Below are 23,955 nucleotides of genomic sequence, written 5' to 3'. Positions count from 1 at the left end.
TAAAAGGTAGAAATTAATGAGCAGTGTGAAATCTACTTTCCTAAAATGTAAATTGTTTGGAACATAATGAAATCAAGTAATCAGATCACTTAAAAAAATAATAATATATATATATATATATATATATATAAATAAATATATATATATATGTAGATATATAAATATATCTATATATATATATATATACACACACACACACACACACACTGGTATTTTCCAAGCTAAAGGGGGACATCCAGTGTTGTCAAAGACCTGTACTGACAATGAGTGCACAATTTTGTAGGTAAATCCTTTAAAATTGTGCAGCTATTGGCCACAAAGGGATGGGAGGCACAGCAGCCAGGACATGTGGTTTTACCCTAATGCTACATTCATACATCCATGTGGCAAGATTCACCGACCGGCCGCCGGCTTCCCGACCTGAACTCATCAACCACAAACAAATGAAAAAAGTCAGAAATGCATCAACACAATAAATTCTTGATATCTAAAAATGTTTAAAAAAAAAAAAAACTTTTCTGATTGTGAGCTGAAAATACATAGTGTTTCTGGAACTCATTGTCACCCCCATATACAAATAAAAATGTTTTTTTGCCAGCAGTGTGACTTGCCCCAGCTAAAGCAACTATCCCAAATTCAGAAGTACGCACAGGTACCATGGAAGGTACCATGCCATATTCAGTATTCCGTCCGCCTTTTATTGTCTGTTTTTTTTTTTGTGTTTTGTTTTTTAACTACAGAAATTTGAATGTATTCCCTCCCGTTTTTGGTTCTTATCGCATGCGCCTTTACGAGTTATTACTGTTATTGTTTAAGCTGTGCAGTCCCGGAGAGGTGATTATTATACGATTTCTCACAATCTCCCTGCGAATAAAAAAAGAAAAAACTGTTAAAAAAATTTAAATATACAAAAAAAAATGAAATAAAATAAGGGGTTTCAAGGTGCTAATGATATTTGGTTTGCAGTACTCTCCTTCAGTATTACATAAACTAATGCAGGCCCCATTATATGAATGTAACAGATGTTTTGTTTTAAGATGAACTTCTGCAATGTTAACGTTTTTGGTTTGCCTTTCTTTTAGAATAAGCTTTATAAATATCTGTAGAATCAATCGAAGTATAATTCTTTAAGGGATCACTCGAAGACGCCTACAAAAAAAAAAAAAACTTGTATATTTTTAAGTGTGCCAATTTGTAATATATTTTGTAAGTGTATATTTTTCTTAGAGAAGTGCTGTGAAGTGTCTGTATGTGTGGGTATTCCTTTTCTGGCACCCTGGGGTGTCACTAAAAGGATGTATATTTAAAGGTTCCTGGTTTTAAAAACCAAAATACAAAGAAAAAAAAAGTAAATTTTGTTGGAAATTTTGTAATAAAAAAAACAAATATTGTGAAAGAGTGTAGTGATTTCGTGTAAAGATTCATTGAGAATTTTGTGAGCTCTTTGCTGTTTTATAGATTCCCTTGTAAATTATTCTTGTAAGATTTGAGGTTTTGTTGTTCTTGTTGCAAAGTTTTTTCAATATTTGTGATTGATCCTGTATGGTGAAAATGTCACATTGTTAACATGCTGAGTTTTGGTATATTGTTTATGGAATAAATAAAAACAAACTGTTCTTAATTTGAAATTCTCGTTTTATTTTATTTTTATCATTTTTTTGTGTTGATGTAGGTCTTTAAATCTATAACCGACTGTCCAGCCCTGCTCAGAATCACTCAAACAGCTCATGTTGAAATCAGTATATAGAATATATATTTCTCAAAGGATTTATGAACTCTTTAACCCTTTCATTACTGATGTTGATCCAGAAAAGTGGGCGAGTTTCATGTGAGCATACCGTTTTCTCACCTAGCATCTGTATGATATGCCTGTGCGTTTTTAACATCAGCTTTTACATACAGTAATTCTCTGTCATTTAACCCCTTAAGCCCCGAGGGTGGTTTGCACATTAATGACCGGGCCAATTTTTACAATTCTCACCACTGTCCCTTTATGAGGTTATAACTCTGGAACGCTTCAACGGATCTTGGCGATTCTGACATTGTTTTCTCGTGACGTATTGTACTTCATGTTAGTGGTAAAATTTATTCGATATAACTTGCGTTTATTTGAGAAAATAAATGGAAATTTGGCAAAAATTTTGAAAATTTTGCAATTTTCCAACTTTGAATTTTATACCCTTAAATCACAGAGATATGTCATGCAAAATACTTAATAAGTAACATTTCCCACATGTCTACTTTACATCAGCACAATTTTGGAACCAAAATTTTTTTTTTTATTAGGGAGTCATAAGGGTTAAAAGTTGACCAGCAATTTCTCATTTTTACAACACCATTTTTTTGGGGGACCACATCTCATTTGAAGTCATTTTGAGGGGTCTATATGATAGAAAATACCCAAGTGTGACACCATTCTAAAAACTGCACCCCTCAAGGTGCTCAAAACCACATTCAAGAAGTTTATTAACCCTTCAGGTGTTTTACAGGAATTTTTGGAATGTTTAAATAAAAATGAACATTTAACTTTTTTTCACACAAAATTTATTTCAGCTCCAATTTGTTTTATTTTACCAAGGGTAACAGGAGAAAATGGACCCCAAAAGTTGTTGTACAATTTGTCCTGAGTACGTTGATACCCCATATGTGGGGATAAACCACTGTTTGGGCGCATGGCAGAGCTCGGAAGGAAAGGAGCGCCATTTGACTTTTCAATGCAAAATTGACTGGAATTGAGATGGGACGCCATGTTGCGTTTGGAGAGCCCCTGATGTGCCTAAACATTGAAACCCCCCACAAGTGACACCATTTTGGAAAGTAGACCCCTTGAGGAACTTATCTAGATGTGTGGTGAGCACTTTGACCCAACAAGTGCTTCATAGAAGTTTATAATGCAGAGCCGTAAAAATAAAAAATCATATTTTTTCACAAAAATGATCTTTTTGCCCCCAATTTTTTATTTTCCCAAGAGTAAGAGAAGAAATTAGACCACAAAAGTTGTTGTGCAATTTGTCCTGAGTACGCTGATACCCCATATGTGGGTGTAAACCATTGTTTGGGCGCATGGCAGAGCTCGGAAGGGAAGGAGCGCCATTTGACTTTTCAATGCAAAATTGACTGGAATTGAGATGGGACGCCATGTTGCGTTTGGAGAGCCCCTGATGTGCCTAAACATTGAAACACCCCACAAGTGACACCATTTTGGAAAGTAGACCCCCTAAGGAACTTACCTAGATGTGTTTTGAGAGCTTTGAGCCCCCAAGTGTTTCACTACAGTTTATAACGCAGAGGCGTGAAAATAAAAATTCTTTTTTTTTTTCACAAAAATGATTTTTTTAGCCCCCAGTTTTGTATTTTCACAAGGGTAACAGGAGATATTGGACCCCAAAAGTTGTTGTCCAATTTGTCCTGAGTACGCTGATACCCTATATGTGGGGGGGGAACCACTGTTTGGGCGCATGGCAGAGCTCGGAAGGGAAGGAGCGCCATTTGGAATACAGACTTAGATGGATTGGTCTGCAGGCGTCACGTTGCATTTGCAGAGCCCCTGATGTACCCAAACAGTACAAACCCCCCACAAGTGACCCCATATTGGAAACTAGACCGCCCACGGAACGTATCTAGATGTGTTGTGAGAACTTTGAACCCCCAAGTGTTTCACTGCAGTTTACAACGCAGAGCCGCGAAAATAAAAAAAATATTTTTTCCCACAAAAATGATTTTTAGCCCCCCACAGTTTTATTTTCCCAAGGATAACAAGAGAACTTGGACCCCAAAAGTTGTTGTCCAATTTGTCCTGAGTACGCTGATACCCCATATGTTGAGGTAAACCCCTGTTTGGGCGCACCGGAGAGCTCGGAAGGGAAGGAGCACTGTTTTACTGGAATTGAGATCGGACGCCATGTCGCGTTTGGAGAGCCCCTGATGTGCCTGAACAGTGGAAACTCCCCAATTCTACCTGAAACCCTAACACACCCCTAACCCTAATCCCAACGGTAACCCTAACCACACCCCTAACCCTGACACACCCCTAATTCTAATCCCAACCGTAAATATAATCCAAACCCTAACCCTAACTTTAGCCCTAACCCTAACTTTAGCCCCAACCCTAACCCTAACTTTAGCCCTAACCCTAGCCCCAACCCTAACCTTAGCCCCAACCCTAGCCCCAACCCTAACCCTAGCCGTAACCCCAGCCCAAACCCTAGCCCTAACCCTAGCCCTGATGGGAAAATGTAAATAAATAAATTTTTTTAATTTTATTATTTTTCCCTAACTAAGGGGGTGATGAAGGGGGGTTTGATTTACTTTTAAAGTGTTTTTTATATCGGATTTTTATGATTGGCAGCCGTCACACACTAAAATACGCTTTTTTTATAGCAAAAAAGTTTTTGCGTCTCCACATTTTGAGACCTATAATTTTTCCATATTTTGGTCCACAGAGTCATGTGAGGTCTTGTTTTTTGCGGGACGAGTTATCGTTTTTATTGGTAACATTTTTGGACACGTGACAGTTTTTGATCACTTTTTATTCCGATTTTTGTGAGGCAGAATGACCAAAAACCAGCTATTCATGAATTTCTTTTGGGGGAGGCGTTTATACCATTCCGCGTTTGGTAAAGTGGATGAAGCAGTTTTATTCGTCGGGCCAGTACGATTACAGCGATACCTCATTTATATAATTTTTTTATGTTTTGGCGGTTTTATACGATAAAAGCTATTTTATAGAAAAAATAATTATTTTGGCATCGCTTTAGTCTCAGGACTATAACTTTTTTATTTTTTTGCATATTATGCTTTGTGGCGGCTCGTTTTTTGCGGGACAAGATGACGTTTTCAGCGGTATCATGGTTATTTATATCCGTCTTTTTGTTCGCGTGTTATTCCACTTTTTGTTTGGCGGTATGATAATAAAGCGTTTTTTGGCTCGTTTTTTTTTTTTTTCTTAGGGTGTTCACTGGAGGGGTTAACTAGTGGGACAGTTTTATAGGTCGGGTCGTTACGGACGCGGCGATACTAAATATGTGTACTTTTATTGTTTTGTTTGTTTTTTTTTAGATAAAGAAATGTATTTATGGGAATAATATTTTATTTATTTATTTAGTAATTTTTTTTAATTTTTTTTTACACATGTGGAAATTTTTTTTTTTACTTTGTCCCAGGGGGGACATCACAGATCGCCGATCTTACAGTTTGCACAGCACTCTGTAAGATCGGCGATCTCACTGACATCGCTGCAGGCTTACCAGCACCTGCAGGCGACCCGGAAGTACTCCCTGCAGGACCCGGATGCAGACCCGCGGCCATTTTGGATCTGGAGCCTGCAGGGAGAAGACGTTCGGTACAAGGTGAGCACATCACCTTGTACCGATCGTCTCAGGGAAGCCCGCAGGGAGCCCCCTCCCTGCGTGATGCTTCCCTGTACCGCCGGCACATCGCGATCATGTTTGATCGCGGTGTGCCGGGGGTTAATGTGCCGGGAACGGTCCGTGACCGCTCCTGGCACATAGTGCCGGATGTCAGCTGCGATAGTCAGCTGACACCTGGCTACGATCGGTCGCGCTCCCCCCGTGAGCGCGGCCGATCGCATATGACGTACTATCCCGTCACTGGGAATTAAGTCCCAGGTCACCTCGACGGGATAGTACGTCATATGGGATTAAGGGGTTAAAGCTAGTTTACAAACTAATAAAGCAATCTTATATACAGATATAGATAGAATAAATAGATGTCCTGTTGATATATAATGTCACATGCTCCCTACATATAATAAACTAGCACTCTTTAGTACCTTTCATGTGGCACTAAAGGGTGTTTAGGTTTATTAAACCTATTAAATAATTGGAAAATAAATGGTGTGGGGCCCCCCTTATTTTTTATAACCAACTGAGGAAAATCAGACAGCTAGGGGCTGGTGTTATTATTCTTGGAAGGGGACACTATCCATGGATCTTCCCATGCTATTAATATCCGTTCACAGCTGTCTGTAGCATTTACTAATTATTTAAAAGGTGTACACCCCCCAAAAAAATGACGTGGGGTCCTCCCTATTTTTAATAACCAGCAAAGGTTAAGCAGATAGCTGCAGGCTGATATTAATAAACTGGTAGATTGCCATGGATATTGGCCCCCTCCCAAACTAATAACACTATCCCTCAGCCGCCCCAGAAATGGTGCATCTATCAGATGCACCAATTATGGTGCCTAGCCTCGGCTTTTCCTGATTGCCCTGGTGCATTGGCAATTAATAGTTGTAGGATTTAGGTCAGCTGTGTAAAGCTCGCTGACATCAAGCCCAGGGGTTAGTAATGGAGAGGCGTTTATATGGCTACTTTCACACTAGTCCGTCGGTACGGGCCGTCGCAAACCGTCGGCCCAACGGACAGTGTGATTGATTAGCACAACGTGGGCAGCGGATGCAGTTTTACAACGCATCTGCTGCCCATTGTGAGGTCCGGGGAGGAGGGGGCGGAGTTTCGGCTGCGCATGCGCGGTCGAAAATGGCGGACCCAACGCACAAAAAACATTACATGGAACGTTTTTTGTGCGTCGCGGCCGCCAAAAACACGACTCATCCGTCGCACGACGGATGCGACGTGTAGCAATGCGTCGTTAATGCAAGTCTATGGAGAAAAAAAATGCATCCTGTGAGTAACTTTGGAAGATGCGTTTTTTCTCCAAAACGATGCATTGCGACGTCCATCACACGACGCTAGTGTGAAAGTAGCCTAAGACACAGACATCACTAACCCCATAGTCAAAATATACTCACACAGAGAAAAGTCCTTTAATTGTAAAAGAGAAAAGTGTTTTAATTGTAAAAAGCTCTTCCTGACCCTCTTTTACCCATTTAATACCATTAAAAAAAAATAATCCAAAGGAGTCCATCTTAAATCAATAACAAGGTCACACAATGATCCCCGACACTGCTACATCCAGAGGATGTGCTAAGCGGTGACATCAATAATGTGATTGGTCAGCACCGCCGCCGGAATACACTAAGAGTAGCGTGTAAATCCGGCTGCTGTGACGAGTGCTGACTTTGGTAAGGTTATCGCAGTGCACAGCTGATGACGGCACACGCATGGGCCATGTGTCGTGCGATCCGATTCTTGCAGACAATTTGTTAGGCGCTGGGAATCTCACTCTGCAAAGGATGGATCCCAAGCCTTATCTTCTCCAGCGGTCTCCCATCTTGACCACAGTAGATGCTGCTCGGCAAAGACGTCGGTCTCAGCGTCTTGCTTAGACTCTGGGTGTGCACATTGTTACCGCTGCCTCTCCAGGTTCAGCTATGGTAACTAATAATAGACAGCAGCGAGCAGTCATTCCTGAGACTAAGTCCAAGATTCGCTCTACTGAGCATGCTCATGAGGTGGCGACCTCTCATTGGTGGTCGGTCGTCAGCTGCTTAGGTCCTGTGCCAGCTTCGGATTGGCCCGCGAGCAAGGTCCTGTCTGATTGTTACAGTCTATAAAAGGATCTTTGGCACGCCCGTCGGTGTGCTAAGATCATTTATGTCATGTGTGTGGAACACTACAGTAGAGTGAACTTGTTTGTGTGTGCTCAGGGCAGGCGCATAGCCTTTAGAATTCCAGCACCTCTGGAGAGGAGTTTGTGTGAGTACATACGCTGTGACTGTGTCCACTACCTGTTTCCTTGCCCCTGAGAGGGTAGCATTCACCTGTGAGGTAACAGGGGATTTCACGTGCCATTTTCACTAGTGCGGCATCTGTTGTGAATTCTGTGGCAGAGCTCCCTCCTGTGGTCACAAGTGGTACTTCGGCTGATTCTCTCTATGAGCTTCCGTTGGTGGAGGAGAGTGGTACTGCGGCTTCTGAGTTTCCTTCCTCAGGTGATGTGGTGAAGTCGTTAGGTGCTGCTCTAATTAACTCCACCTAGTGCTTTGATCCTGGCCTCCAGTCAATGTTCTAGTATTGGACTTGCTTCCTCCTGGATCGTTCCTGTGGCCTGCTGCTCTGCATAGCTAAGTTGCTCTTGTGTTATTTTTGTTTGCTGTTTTTTCTGTCCAGCTTGTTTATTTGGTTTTTCTTGCTTGCTGGAAGCTCTGGGACGCAGAGGGTGTACCTCCGTGCCGTTAGTCGGTACGGAGGGTCTTTTTGCCCCCTTTGCGTGGTTGTTTGTAGGGTTTTGTGTTGACCGCAAAGTTACCTTTCCTATCCTCGCTCTGTTCAGAAAGTCGGGCCTCACTTTGCTAAATCTATTTCATCTCTACGTTTGTCTTTTCATCTTAACTCACAGTCATTATATGTGGGGGGCTGCCTTTTCCTTTGGGGTATTTCTCTGAGGCAAGGTAGGCTTATTTTCTATCTTCAGGCTAGCTAGTTTCTCAGGCTGTGCCGAGTTGCATAGGGAGCGTTAGGCGCAATCCACGGCTGCCTCTAGTGTGGTTGGAGAGGATTAGGGATTGCGGTCAGCAGAGTTCCCACGTCTCAGAGCTCGTTCTATGTTTTTGGGTTATTGTCAGATCACTGTATGTGCTCTGACTTCTATGTCCATTGTGGTACTGAATTACCAGCCATAACAGGCATCTACCTGCGCCATACTGTCCAGGGAGAGTTGTATTTCTGTCTCTACCCCTCTGTGAAGCCAACACAGTTGGGTAATTACTTTCTATTCACACAGGGTGACATTTAACTCTGTGTGTTTTCAAGATCGCTTGCCGCTCGCTTCCGCTATTGTTTACTATCTGCAGTTTTACATCTCTGCACGGTGGACTCCAGGTTGCGATCGCACTTCATCTTAATTTATATTTAGTGCGATCCACCAACCCTAACAATTGCAGCATGCTGCAACTTTTTTCTCAGTCCGATCAGAGCTGAGAAAAAAAAAACTCGCAGATGAGCACTGATTCATTTACTAACATTGGTCAAAATGCAGTGTGATGTTTTCTGGCATTGCACTCTTCCGATTTATACGCTTGTGGGAGTGAGCCCTTTCAGTGGCACTCTACATACAGTAAGAGCTCTGTATATAGTGTATAACACATGATCCACTATTCACATATAAGTGTTGTCTTGGCTCAGCTCCTCCCTTCACAATGACCTCAGCCCATACCAGAGCATGCCCAGAGAATATCGGTACACTTATTTTTTTTATATAGATTATGTATAACAAAAGATAAAAAAAAAGAAGTCATAACCATGTATGACAATATGTATGGCCACCATTATCTTATAACCAATGTAGGAAGGTTGGCAGCAGCTTAGAAAGGTAAGTAGGGGGACTAAAAGGTATGTATTGTATTTTTTTCCAGATTTTTGAATACATTTCCATGATGAGCTTTTCGATTTTCTGCGCCTATTTACTATACTAGCTATTGAACCCGTTCTACGCCCGGGTGGCGAGCATTTATATTGGTACATGGTCTCCATCCTGGTATGTGCTGCTCCATCCTGCGTCCCCATCCTGTCATGTGCTGCACCCATCCTGCGCCCCCATCCTGTCATGTGCTGCACCCATCCTGCGCCCCCATCCTGTCGTGCTGCTCCATCCTGCGCCCCATCCTGTCATGTGCTGCTTCATCCTGCGTCCCCATCCTGTCATGTGCTGCTCCCATCCTGCACCCCCATTCTGTCATGTGCTGCACCCATCCTGCGCCCCCATCCTGTCATGTGCTGCTCCCAACCTGCGCCCCAATCCTGTCATGTGCTGCACCCATCCTGCGTCCCCATCCTGTCATGTGCTGCTTCCATCCTGCGCCTCCATTCTGACATGTGCTGCACCCATCCTGCGCCTCCATTCTGACATGTGCTGCTCCCATCCTGCGCCACCGTTCTTTAATTTGCTGCTCCCATCCATATGCCCCATACGCTGCTCCATAAAGGTTTATGGCCCCCATAAGATGCTCCATAGTATGTGTCCCCGTACGCTGTTCCATAAAGGTTTATGGCCCCCATAAGATGCTCCATGATATATGCCCCCGTACACTGCTCCATTATGGTTTATGGCCCCCATAAGATGCTCCATGGTATATGTCCCCGTACACTGCTCCATTATGGTTTATGGCCCCATAAGATGCTCCATTGTATATGCCCCCGTACACTGCTCCATTATGGTTTATGGCCCCATAAGATGCTCCATAGTGTATGCCCCCATACACTGCTCCATTATGGTTTATGGCCCCATAAGATGCTCCATTGTATATGCCCCCGTACACTGCTCCATTATGGTTTATGGCCCCATAAGATGCTCCATTGTATATGCCCCCGTACACTGCTCCATTATGGTTTATGGCCCCATAAGATGCTCCATAGTATATGCCCCGTACACTGCTCCATAAAGGTTGATGGCCCCCATAAGATGCTCCATAGTATGTGTCCCCGTACGCTGTTCCATAAAGGTTTATGCCCCCATAAGATGCTCCATGATATATGCCCCCGTACACTGCTCCATTATGGTTTATGGCCCCATAAGATACTCCATTGTATATGCTCCCGTACACTGCTCCATTATGGTTTATGGCCCCATAAGATGATCCATGGTATATGCCCCCGTACACTGCTCCATTATGGTTTATGGCCTCATAAGATGCTCCAGTGTGTATGCTCCCGTACACTGCTCCATTATGGTTTATGGCCCCATAAGATGCTCCATGGTATATGCCCTGTATGCTGCTGCAATATATGAAAAAAAAATACCATACTCACCTATCGTCGCTGGGCGCAGAGTGCTGGGGAGCCTGAGCATGCGGGGACACTGGCGCGCTGTGGGGGTCAGGTGCCGGTATCGCTGCTAGTTCAGGCCCCCCAGCACTTGCTATATTCACCTGGCCCCGTTCCACCGCTGCGCGACGCCATTTTCCGGGTCCTCTGGCTGTGACTGGTCAGTCAGAGGGCGGCGCGCATTAAGCGCGTCATCGCGCCCTCTGAACTGAATGTCACAGGCAGAGGACCCGGAAGATGGTGGCACGCCATGGTGGAACGGGGCCAGGTGAATATAACCGATACTTACCCTCCTGGCGGTCCCTGCCTCTCCGTTGGAGATCGCGGTGTGCGTTCAGTGTTTACACATACCGCGATCTCCTGGGAGCGTCACTCTGTGGGGTCCAGACTGCGCCGGCGCTTGAGCTTGCGCAGTCTATAAAGGCTCCGGACAGAGTGACGCTCCCAGCGTTATAGATAATTATCTAAGGGTCACTTCCGTCTGTCTGTCAGTCCTTCTGTCTGTCACGGTTATTCATTCGCTGATTGGTCTCGGCAGCTGCCTGTCATGGCTGCCGTGACCAATCAGCGACGGGCACAGTCCGGAAGAAAATGGCCGCTCCTTACTCCCCACAGTCAGTGCCTATCGCCCGCATACTCCCCTCCGGTCACCGCTAACACAGGGTTAATGCCGGCGGTAACAGACCGCGTTATGCCGCGGGTAACGCACTCCGTTACCGCCACTATTAACCCTGTGTGTCCCCAACTTTTTACTATCGATGCTGCGTATGCAGCATCAATAGTAACACGATCTAATGTTAAAAATAATAATAATTTAAAAAAAAACCTTATTCTCACCTTCCGCCGTCGCGTCCTCTCCTCGGCACTGCAAGCGGCAGGTTCCGTGTTATGATTAGGTAATTCAGTACCACAATGGACATAGAAGTCAGAGCACATACAGTGACCTGACATTAACCCAAAAACATAGAACGAGCTCTGAGACGTGGGAACTCTGCTGACCGCAATCCCTAATCCTCTCCAACCACACTAAAGGCAGCCGTGGATTGCGCCTAACGCTCCCTATGCAACTCGGCATAGCCTGAGAAACTAGCTAGCCTGAAGATAGAAAATAAGCCTACCTTGCCTCAGAGAAATACCCCAAAGGAAAAGGCAGCCCCCCACATATAATGACTGTGAGTTAAGATGAAAAGACAAACGTAGAGATGAAATAGATTTAGCAAAGTGAGGCCCGACTTTCTGAACAGAGCGAGGATAGGAAAGGTAACTTTGCGGTCAACACAAAACCCTACAAACAACCACGCAAAGGGGGCAAAAAGACCCTCCGTACCGACTAACGGCACGGAGGTACACCCTCTGCGTCCCAGAGCTTCCAGCAAGCAAGAAAAACCAAATAAGCAAGCTGGACAGAAAAAAACAGCAAACAAAAATAACAAAAGCGGAACTTAGCTATGCAGAGCAGCAGGCCACAGGAACGATCCAGGAAGAAGCAAGTTCAATACTAGAACATTGACTGGAGGCCAGGATCAAAGCACTAGGTGGAGTTAAATAGAGCAGCACCTAACGACTTCACCACATCACCTGAGGAAGGAAACTCAGAAGCCGCAGTACCACTCTCCTCCACCAACGGAAGCTCATAGAGAGAATCAGCCAAAGTACCACTTGTGACCACAGGAGGGAGCTCTACCACAGAAATCACAACAGTTCCGCTTCCAAAGATGGGAGAAGGACCTTCCATGACGTCACGGTCATGTGACTGCGACGTCATGGAAGGTCCTGCGCTCATACCGATCCTGGGACCGGACACCGCACACAAGCGCCGGAACTACAACGGGCTCTTCGGATGGTGAGTATGTTTCTTTTTTATTTTTTAACCTGTTACATACGTGACTGGGCAATATACTACCTGGCTGGGCAATATACTACGTGTCTGTGCTGTATACTACGTGGCTGGGCAATATACTACGTGGCTGGGCAATATACTACGTGACTGAGCAATATACTACATGACGGAAATATACTACGTTTGTGTGCAATATACTACATGGCTGGGCAATATACTACGTGGCTGGGCAATATACTACGTGGCTCTGTGTTGTGTATTACGTGGCTGTGCAATATACTATGTGACTGGGCAATATACTGCGTGGCTGGGCAATATACTACATGGCTGGGCAATATAGTACGTGGCTGGGCAATATAGTACGTGGCTGGGCAATATTCTACGTGGCTGGGCAATATACTATGTGGCTGGGCAATATACTATGTGGCTAGGCAATATACTACGTGACTGGGCAATATAGTACGTGGCTGGGCAATATAGTACGTGGCTGGGCAATATAGTACGTGGCTGGGCAATATAGTACGTGGCTGGGCAATATAGTATGTGGCTGGGCAATATACTATGTGACTGGGCAATATACTACGAGGACATGCATATTCTAAAATACCCGATGCGTTAGAATCGGGCCACCATTTAGTTAATTATATTAGGTTGCTCGCTTATTTTTCATTGCACTTTAATGCGTTTTGAATGCTGCGTTTTTTGTCTCTTGTTGGTATGTCATGTTTTAAACAAAGTTGCTATGTTTTTGATACTTGCTGGTATTTGTCGATAACAAAAAACTTTATTGATACATCCATGTGCAGATTACATGTGTTTTTTTATGCATTTCCACTTCTGAAACGCACTTAAGAAATATGTGCATAATTTACCTGAAGATTTTCCACATCTAATGCCAGTCTGTGGGAAAAAACTTTGCACAGAAAACTTGGTGTACCTGCAAGAGAAAATTACATGTTGCAGATTTGAAACTTGCAGCGATCAGTTTACACTGAGTAAAAAAGAACAGTGGGCATGAGAGGTCTATAAATCCCATCCGCTTTGTTGCAACTTAGGCTACGTTCACATTAGCGTTGCGCGCCGGTGCGTCGGCAACGCAACGGCGACGCAACGCACGACGCACCAAAAACGCACGCAAAAACGCTGCGTTTTGCGACTCGTGCGTCGTTTTTGGACAAAAATCGGACGCACGAAAAATGCAACTTGTTGCATTTTCTTGCGTCCGACGCTAGCGTCGAAAACGACGCACGTGTCGGAAAACGCAACAAAAAAACGCACGCGTCCCCCATGTTAAACATAGGGGCGCGTCGCCGCTGCGTCGCCGACGCAACAGCGACGCACATTAGCGGAACGCTAATGTGAACGTAGCCTAAAAGATGCTGCATTTTTTGATGTAATGAAAATAGGCAGTGTGAAAAACTCACCAAAAGCTCATTGTGGGAACAGCCTTAGGCCACATTCACACATTCAATATTTGGTCAGTCTTTTACATTAGTATTTATAAGCCAAAACCAGGAGTGGGTGATAAATAGTGATGAGCGAATATACTCGTTACTCGAGATTTCTCGAGCACGCTCAGAGGTCCTCCGAGTATTTTTTAGTGCTCGGAGATTTCGTTTTTCTTGCCGCAGCTGAATGATTTACATCTGTTAGCCAGCATAAGTACATGTGGGGATTCCCTAGCAACCAGGCAACCCCCACATGTACTTATGCTGGCTAACAGATGTAAATCATTCAGCTGCGGAGATGAAAGCTAAATCTCCGAGCACTAAAAAATACTCGGAGGACCCCGAGTGTGCTCGGGAAATCTCGAGTAACGAGTAGATTCACTCATCACTAGTGATAAATACAGAAGTGGTGCATATGTTTCTATTCTACTTTTCCTTTGATTGTTCCTCTCCTGGTTTTGGCTTACAAATACTGATATATAATATACTGACCAAATACTGAGCGTGTAGTCATGGCCTAACAGTTCTAGAAGAGTTGTTTAAAAGAAATTAAAAGTAGAAAATTTAGGCAGTGAGGGGTGCCAGATGCAGATGTTCCTCAATATAATACAAAATAGTTATCAGGGTGGCAGAAATGCTAAGTGGTTCAGACACTTCCAATCGCAACCACACTTTGCTTTTTTTTTCTGGCTGGACATGTACCCGTTTTGCTAATTTATCAATCCGCAGGATGTGAATTTTGTCTGTGTAAATAACGCGGATTTATTGCAGATTAGACAAGAATGAGTGACAAATCAGCAAAAAATACTCCATAAGGTGAAGTTTACTGCTGGTTCCATAGGGAACCAAGTGAAATCCAAAGTGATGACGTTAAAAAAAAAAAAAAGATACATATTAACATAATACAGAGAAAAGAGTATAATGTATAAATTATCTTAAATGCATCTGTGATCAACTTGGATATACAAGAGCGGTATTATAGTTCTCTGGTTACTGTATGCAATGAGGCCCTGCGTGGCCCAAATGAAAATTTGATTTTTATGTTTTGTATAACCAATAACATCTGATTAAACTAAAATGTATCCAAAACAAGAAAAAGTAACAGCGCACTCACCGGTGTTGAGCAAAAAGCGATTTATTCACATGAAGTCATGCGGTGCAGGGAGGGTAGTGAAACACATACGGATGACAGCTGTTTCGTGCTGCAAGCACTTCAACAGATCCAGTTGAGCAAAAAGCGATTTATTCACATGAAGTCATGCGGTGCAGGGAGGGTAGTGAAACACATACGGATGACAGCTGTTTCGTGCTGCAAGCACTTCAACAGATCCAGTGGATCTGACTGGATCTGTTGACGTGCTTGCAGCACGAAACAGCTGTCATCCGTATGTGTTTCACTACCCTCCCTGCACCGCATGACTTCATGTGAATAAATCACTTTTTGCTCAACACCGGTGAGTGCGCTGTTACTTTTTCTTCTTTTGGATACATTTATGCAAACTGTTTTTCTCTGTGGAGCAGCACCCAGGTGGAGCTTACATAGCGATAACTTTTTTTCTATTGAGACTAAAGGCTTATACGGTGTGCTTATACCCCTGAAGCATAAAGGGTCTAACGTATAACGGCTGTGCGATTGCAATATTTCTGGACTGTGGACTTGATTAAACTAAAAAGAGTTACATAAAAGTAAAGAAATAGAATGAAGTCACCTCTGCTGTGGTTTTCTCCAGTCCCAGCAGGGATTATTTCCCAGTCTCTGCACATCCCAGCCTCCCGGGCAGACGTTCTGCCCCATGTAATGATTACAGTCATCCAAATAGAATGGATTGCTGGCACAGGAAGCTAAGATGCATTCAGATCAGACAAATCACTCTCGGGGGTGAGCATCTTTTTTTAATTTTTCCGCCAAATAGGCTTATAGTCCACAGGAAAATCTGGAGCAAGATGTGCTGACTTCACTGTGGATACTTGTGGTTTTGCTGCAGAAAGCCCACAGCATATTCAAAAAAGTGTGAGCGGGTGCCAATCGTTGCCATGGTACTCTGAGGTCATCTGATAACCCCAGGGTGGTCTGTGAGATCCAGCTATATAAGCAGGGTCTCACAGGCTGTCAGTGACTGACTGACAAGTACTGCAATGAATCCGGGCCGGATTTAAGAGGTGGGTGGCCCTGGGCCCATTTTGGAGGGAGGCCCATTTTTCAAGGTGTTGAAATATGTAATGAAAAAACACAAAATGAAACGAACGCAAGTTTATTTACAAAAATCATTTACGCAGAGTAATTCAGGTAAAATCATTCATTTTTAACAATCAGGCACTTTCCTTGATTTTTGTGCTGCAAAATCACTAATGATGTGACTAAAGTCCAATTCACGCAGTATATCTGACTCGATGCTCATGATAGCCAAGTTTACAAGTCGTTCCTGCTTCATGGATGTTGTTCTGTCTTCCTCCACGTAGGATGCTGTGTGGATTCCAACATACGGCTAAACCTTCATCCACATCCCAGTAAACAGACTGTGTTGATGCTTAAGTCTTATTTATTAGGGTGATGATAACCAAAACTATAACGTTGAACAACAATGGTGGACAGTATTCATAGTAGATGATCGAATAGTGAATGATGTTGATGTACAAAGTGGATGTTCAGTGAATAATCATAGTGGATGACTGATCATAGTGGATGACTGGTGAAAAACTGTAAAGAATAAAAGCATTTCAGTATATGCACATACAGGGTGCAATCACATAAATAACTGGGACATAACAGCAAGAATTATACAGAGTGCATTACACAGTAATTCTAACAGCACTGCCCTATTCTATACAAGAATGCATCTATCTAAATGCAGAGCACACATTAACCTAACTGCAAGCTGCAAAGCACATCTGCCTAACTATATCTGACTATAGGAGCTGCATAAGGCTTAAATACTAACACAAACATAAGATGCATTAAACCTTTATAAACGTACCGAGATCCGTTAGGACAGGTGTAAGAAAGTAAGCGAGACAGGAGCACGTGTGCCTCTCTGCAGATCTGAGGAAAAATGGCTACTGAAGTTTGTCTTCACAAGAAGAATGTGGGCGGAACTAACCCATAAGACATTGCTCTTAGGAGGGAAAGGTTGGTAAACAACATGAAAAGTAGGCAACTGATGACCTCCAGTGGCCACAACTTGAATAACATGATAATTAACTCTCTGCACATTAAGATGGGCAGAACACTCCCCGCTTGGCGTCAACAGATGCCACAATTAGGTTCTTTTGGGGAAAATAATAATACAAGCTCGGTAACGGGTCTGAGGAACAGTTTGTTTTCTCCAAGCTTGCACACTCTGACCTCTACTTTCCGCACTTTCCCATCTTTACTGGGCAGGGTCTTAATGACTAGGCCGAGTGGCCACTCGTTCCGATGTGACTGACTGTCTTTGACGAGTACAACATCGCCAGATTGAATGTTTGGGCGGTCTTTCTGCCACTTTGTCCTGCTTTGCAGAGTGGAAAGATACTGTTTCCTCCATCTATTCCAGAAGACATTGGACACGCTTTGTACCTGCCTCCATTGTCGTCTGTAGAGGTCTTTGTCATTGAATTCTCCGAGTGGAGCTTTCGGAACACAGGTTTTCTGTGTGAGTAACATTGCAGGAGTAAGGATGGATGGATCTCCAGAATCACTAGAAAGTGCTGTCAGTGGCCTGGCATTCATGATGGCTGAGACCTCTGCCAAGAACGTGGATAAACTCTCTTGTGTAAGTCTGGTGTTAGCTTGCAAGAAGATAGAGTCTAATATTCTGCGTGCTATCCCTATCATCCTTTCCCACGCACCTCCCATGTGCGAAGAGTGTGGTGGATTGAAGGTCCAGGTACATCCTTGCTCACCTAGATACCTTTCCACATTATCGATGTCCAGATTGGAAGGGATTTGGAGTTCTCTTGCCGCTCCGACGAAATTCGTACCTCGGTCAGAACGAATATGCTTCACAGGTCCTCTGATTGCGATGAAGCGTCGAAGTGCGTTTATAAAACTTGATGTGTCCATCGATTCGATTACTTCGATATGAACGGCTCTGACGGACAGACACGTGAATAGAACCGCCCAACACTTTGCTTCCGTAAGTATTTTTCTAGTCCGTCGTGTAGCCACAGACCAAGGACCGAATACATCTAGTCCAACGTTGGTGAAGGGAGGTTCAGAACTGAGTCTGTCGGGTGGAAGATTGGCCATCTTCGGATTTTGGAATGTGCCCCGGAGTTTGCGACACGTAACACAGTCGAAGATGAGTTTGCTCACTCTTCTCTTAGCTCCAACTATCCATAGTCCAGCTGCCCTTAGGTTTCCTTCAGTGAACAAACGGCCTTGGTGTCTCACCAAGACATGATGGTGTTGAATCAGCAGGGTTGTTACGTGATGACGTCCAGGAATTATCACCGGGTGCGTCTCTGAAACTTCTACCTCAGCTTCTTGAAGACGACCACCGACTCTCAGCAGCCCTTCTTGATCGACAATCGGATCGAGCTTCCTCAGCCCACTGACCTCAGGAATGGGTTGTCCCTTGTAGAGGTTGTCTATTTCTCTGCCATAGGTTTCTCTTTGTACGGCACGAAGTATTATAACCTTGGCTCTTTCCAGGTCGGGAGCAGTAAACGCAAGCCTGCAGTGATGCCAACCTTTACAACGTCTCTGGCTATCAGGTAGTGCTGACTTGTAGGACTGGGTTACATGAAATAGACAAGCTATAGCTCGAACAAGTGACTTCCATGTGGAGAACCTGCTGAACCGGTGAGATTCGAGGTGGCAGCTTGAAATCTCTGTATGTAGAGCAGACACTTGAGGTCGGATCTCTTTGTCTGTGTCTGGACCCACTAGTTCGAAAGTTTCAGGCCTGCTGATGTGGGACATCGAACGGTACAAAGAGGTAGGACCTGTGAACCATGAAGTGTCCTTCAGATGACTGGGTGCAACGGATCTAGTCGCGTGGTCCGCAGGATTGTGATGAGTAGGTATGTAGTGCCACTGATTAGGGTCGGTGGATCTTCTTACCCGAAGTACCCGGTTGCTGACGTAGACGTAGAAGCGTCGTGTCTCGTTACAGATGTACCCCAGTACCACCTTGCTATCGGTGTAGAACTCTGCATCCCCGATCTTCAGGCCCATGCATCCGAGACCAGCTCGGCCAACTCAACTGCGAGGACAGCAGCACAGAGTTCCAGTCTGGGTATCGTGTGTTCACGAAGTGGCGCCAATTTCGTCCGGCTCATAACGAACCCGATATGGCATTGTCCGCTTACGTCTGTGGATTTGAGGTACGCTACTGCTGCAATCGCTTTGACTGATGCATCACAGAAAATACAAAGTGTTTGCGTTTTGACCTCTGTGGATGGCACAGGAGCATACGGTCGTTTCACACGAAGGTTGGTCAGGGCTTCAAGAGACTTCCTCCACTCTGCCCACAGGTCAGCCTTTCCCGCTGGAAGTGGATCATCCCAATCAGTAGTGTCTTGGGTGAAGTCCCTGAGCATCAGCTTTCCTTGGATGGTTACTGGAGCTACGAACCCCAAGGGGTCGTATAAACTATTCATGAAGGAAAGAACTCTGCGCGTGAAGGGTTTCTCATCCTTTCTGATCTGAAAGGTGAAGGTATCTGTCTTCAGGTCCCACAGCAATCCAAGGCTCCGCTGCATAGGAAGGGGGTCGATGCTGAGGTCTAAATCCTTTAGATCGCTGGAATAGTCTTCAGAGGGAAAGGCTTCCATCAACTCTCGGCTGTTGGAAGAAATTTTGTGTAACCTTAGGTTAGACTGAGCGAGCATGTCACGAGTCCTCTTTAGTAGACTGATTACGGCCTCACTTGTCGGTATGGACTTCAAACAGTCATCCACGTAAAAATCCTTTTCCACAAAGGACCTGACGTCCGAGCCATACTCTTCTTCACCCTTTTTGGCAGAATGTCGGAGGCCGTAGATTGCGACCGCTGGGGAAGGACTGTTCCCAAAGATGTGTACCCGCATCCGGTACTCTGCGATGTCTTCGTCCGGGTCGTTGTCACGGTACCAGAAGAACCTCAGGTAGTTTCTGTGTTCCTCTTTGACGAGAAAACAGTGGAACATCTGTTGTATGTCGGCCATAAATGCCACTGAATCTCTACGGAAACAGAGTAATACTTCCAGAAGTCTGTTGTTGAGGTCTGGGCCCGACAGTAAGACATCATTCAATGACACGTCTTCGCATTTGGCACTTGAGTCGAATACCACTTTAATTTGACCTGGCTTCTTAGGATGGTACACTCCGAAGATGGGCAGGTACCAACACTCCTCTCCGTGTCGAAGTGCAGGTGCAATCTCTGCGTGGTTGTTCTGGAATATCTTTCCTATGAAGGTAAAGAAATGTTCCTTCGTCTCAGGTGACTTTTGAAGCTTGTGTCTTAGGGAGATGAATCTGCTGTAGACCAATTCCTTGTTGTTGGGTAGGCGTCTCCTCTGAGGTCGAAATGGTAGAGGTGCGACCCAACTATTCGCCGTATCCTTGACTATTTGTTCGTCCATGATGTCCAGGAATATCTTGTCTTCTATAGACATCGCTACCTTGTTGTCTTCCTTCGTCCTGTGGAAGACTGTACATCCTATGTGGTCTTGTTCACCTTCACAGGCGTGGTCTTCGTTGATAGGAACTGAGAAAGGGCAAGGTAGGGGAGTGCTGCTCGGTAGTTCCTTTACCAGCAGACTATTGTGACATGGCTGGAAGAGAGATGGACGTCCATTTTCTAGTGTGCTGGTAAGCATACTGTTGACTGAGACCGGCTTGTGTGCTCCTCCTAGACAGACATCTCCTACAATGACCCATCCAAGGTCTTGCCTCTGCGCGTATGGAGCATTCAGTGAGCTGTTGATATATTCTCTAGTCTTGTGGACTCGTAGTATATCTCTTCCCAGAAGTAAAGCTATTGGCGCTTCTGGTTCCAACTTAGGTATCAGGTGGGCTATACGCTTCAGGTGGGGGTGATACGTTGCCACCTCTGGTGAAGGTATCTCAGACCTGTTGTCAGGAATCTGGTTGCACTCCAGGATGGTCGGTAGTGACAGACAGGTCTGGCCATCCATAGACTCCACTTTGTATCCGGTTGCTTTCCTCCCCGCTGTCTCGACGTTACCTGAACATGTCCTAAGGGAGTAGGGAGAACTGGGGCCTACAATGCTGAAGTTGTCAAAGAAGATGGACCTGGCTAAAGACCTATTACTTTGGTCATCTAGGATTGCATATATCTTGAGCGCTTTGTCTCTGTGGCCTGTTGGATAGACTCAGACAAGGCAGATTTTTGAGCAGGATCTTCCTCCCTTGAGTCCCTTACAGATCTCCGTACATTGAGAGGAGACCGCAGGGGTGTCTTCGTCGGTGTTCTTCTGTTTCTGAGAAAGGGCAAGGTAGGGGAGTGCTGCTCGGTAGTTCCTTTACCAGCAGACTATTGTGACATGGCTGGAAGAGAGATGGACGTCCATTTTCTAGTGTGCTGGTAAGCATACTGTTGACTGAGACCGGCTTGTGTGCTCCTCCTAGACAGACATCTCCTACAATGACCCATCCAAGGTCTTGCCTCTGCGCGTATGGAGCATTCAGTGAGCTGTTGATATATTCTCTAGTCTTGTGGACTCGTAGTATATCTCTTCCCAGAAGTAAAGCTATTGGCGCTTCTGGTTCCAACTTAGGTATCAGGTGGGCTATACGCTTCAGGTGGGGGTGATACGTTGCCACCTCTGGTGAAGGTATCTCAGACCTGTTGTCAGGAATCTGGTTGCACTCCAGGATGGTCGGTAGTGACAGACAGGTCTGGCCATCCATAGACTCCACTTTGTATCCGGTTGCTTTCCTCCCCGCTGTCTCGACGTTACCTGAACATGTCCTAAGGGAGTAGGGAGAACTGGGGCCTACAATGCTGAAGTTGTCAAAGAAGATGGACCTGGCTAAAGACCTATTACTTTGGTCATCTAGGATTGCATATATCTTGAGCGCTTTGTCTCTGTGGCCTGTTGGATAGACTCAGACAAGGCAGATTTTTGAGCAGGATCTTCCTCCCTTGAGTCCCTTACAGATCTCCGTACATTGAGAGGAGACCGCAGGGGTGTCTTCGTCGGTGTTCTTCTGTTTCTCATCGTGCTCCTCTGCTTGTGACAACACTCCTGGAGGTGGTCCAGGATGCAAGGCTGTATTGTGATCCATGCTGCTGCATTCTGCACATTTCACGCTAGCTCCACAGTTCCTGGCGAAGTGAGAGGTCGTAGCACAGCATTTGAAGCAGATGTTTTCCTTGAGGAAACCTTTGCGATCCTCTAAAGTCTTCTCCCTGAAGGCTCTGCACTTTAGTAGAGGATGTGGTTTCCTGTGTAGAGGACACTGCTTACTGACATCCTGAGGTTTGCTCTCTTCCGTAGGGGGCTTAGTTGTCTTGTGTGGAGGACCTGTGGAATCAATATCAGTTTTATGGACTGCCACGGGTGTCTTACTGGGTTTGACACCAGGGGTAGTGGAACATGACAGAGTGAAATCAAAACTAGGGTCATTTCTGATCTTGGCTTGCTGGGTGACAAACTCAACAAATACAGCAAAAGGAGGGAATGGTACGTTATGAATTTGTTTATACCGTGAACCATGTATAATCCACCTTTCTTGAAGATTGTAAGGAAGTTTTTGTACTATTGGATTGACACCCCTAGCAGTGTCTAAGAATGCCAATCCAGCCAAGTGACCTTCCTTCTGGGCGACCTGTAACTCTATCAATAAATCATTCAATTCTCTAAGTCTTTGATAACCCTTGGGCCCTATCTTAGGGAAATCATCAATTCTTTTGAATAAAGCATTCTCTATTACTTCTACGGACCCATAGCATTCGTCAAGTCTTTCCCACACTTTACGTAAACCTATGTGTGGGTATTCTATGTTAATGTCTCTTAGTCTTTTAGCATGCTCGACCGATTCAGTTCCAAGCCACTTTACCACGAGATCTAACTCCTCACTACTAGAAAGGTCCAGTCCCTGAATGGCGTTCTGGAACGAAGCTCGCCACGACCTGTAGTTTTCGGCTTTGTCAGTGAACTTTACAAGTCCTTTTGTTACCAGTTCTCGGCGGGCAAAGAACTTTGCCAAGTCTATGGTGGCTTGATCAGTGTTGGTACGAGCCGGTATGTTATAGCCATGTCTAGTGTGTGGTGCGTCACCATACCTGTGAGACGCTCTTGGCTTCGGACAGTCTGCATAGTACCTTTCTGGTGAAGAAGATGTCTCTTTAAGGTGAGGTGGGAGCTGTACCTTCTCAGTGGAACGGTAGCTGTGGTCGACTCCTCTGTGTTGGACGTCTTCTTGTTTGTAGTAGTGAAGTTCGGGGTTAGATCGATGATAATCGGCGTAGGCTGATCGTTGTAGTCTGTCGAGGGTGTTGTCCATGCTGGAGTGTCGATGAACGTACTCTGCGACACGCTGAGCTGGATCTTGCTGCTCTAGATCTGTTCCAAGAACGTTGCTGCGTCTCTCATAATCAGGATCCTTCATGGCTTCCAAGTACTCTGCCTTAGCTATTGCAGCTGCTGCCTCTTTGTCTACCATAAGTCTTTCTAGAGACACTTGCAGGCGCGCACCTTCTGCTTCTTGCTCTGCTCGCAAACGTGCGGTTTCAGCCTGCAAACGTGCATTTTCTGCTTCATGCTCTGCCCGCAAACGCGCGGTTTCGGCTTGCAGTCGTGCAGTTTGTTCTGCCTGCAAACGTACCTTTTCTGCCTCATGCTCTGCTTGTCTCAGCTTTAGATGCATTTCTTTCTCGGCAAAGGAGGACCTCGCTTTGGCTGCTTCAGCTTCAGCACGAACGACAGCAGCCAGCTCTGCTAATGATGACCTGTTAGAGCTTGCTCGTAACCTCGTCTTGAGTGAGGATGTGCTGTTTCGAGACATTGTGCGCTTAGCTGCGTACTGCTGAGTGTTTTGGCGGAAAACTGA

Source organism: Ranitomeya imitator, chromosome 2, assembly GCF_032444005.1.
Source record: "Ranitomeya imitator isolate aRanImi1 chromosome 2, aRanImi1.pri, whole genome shotgun sequence".
Classification (NCBI taxonomy): domain Eukaryota; kingdom Metazoa; phylum Chordata; class Amphibia; order Anura; family Dendrobatidae; genus Ranitomeya; species Ranitomeya imitator.
This window is presented reverse-complemented; position numbering follows the sequence as displayed.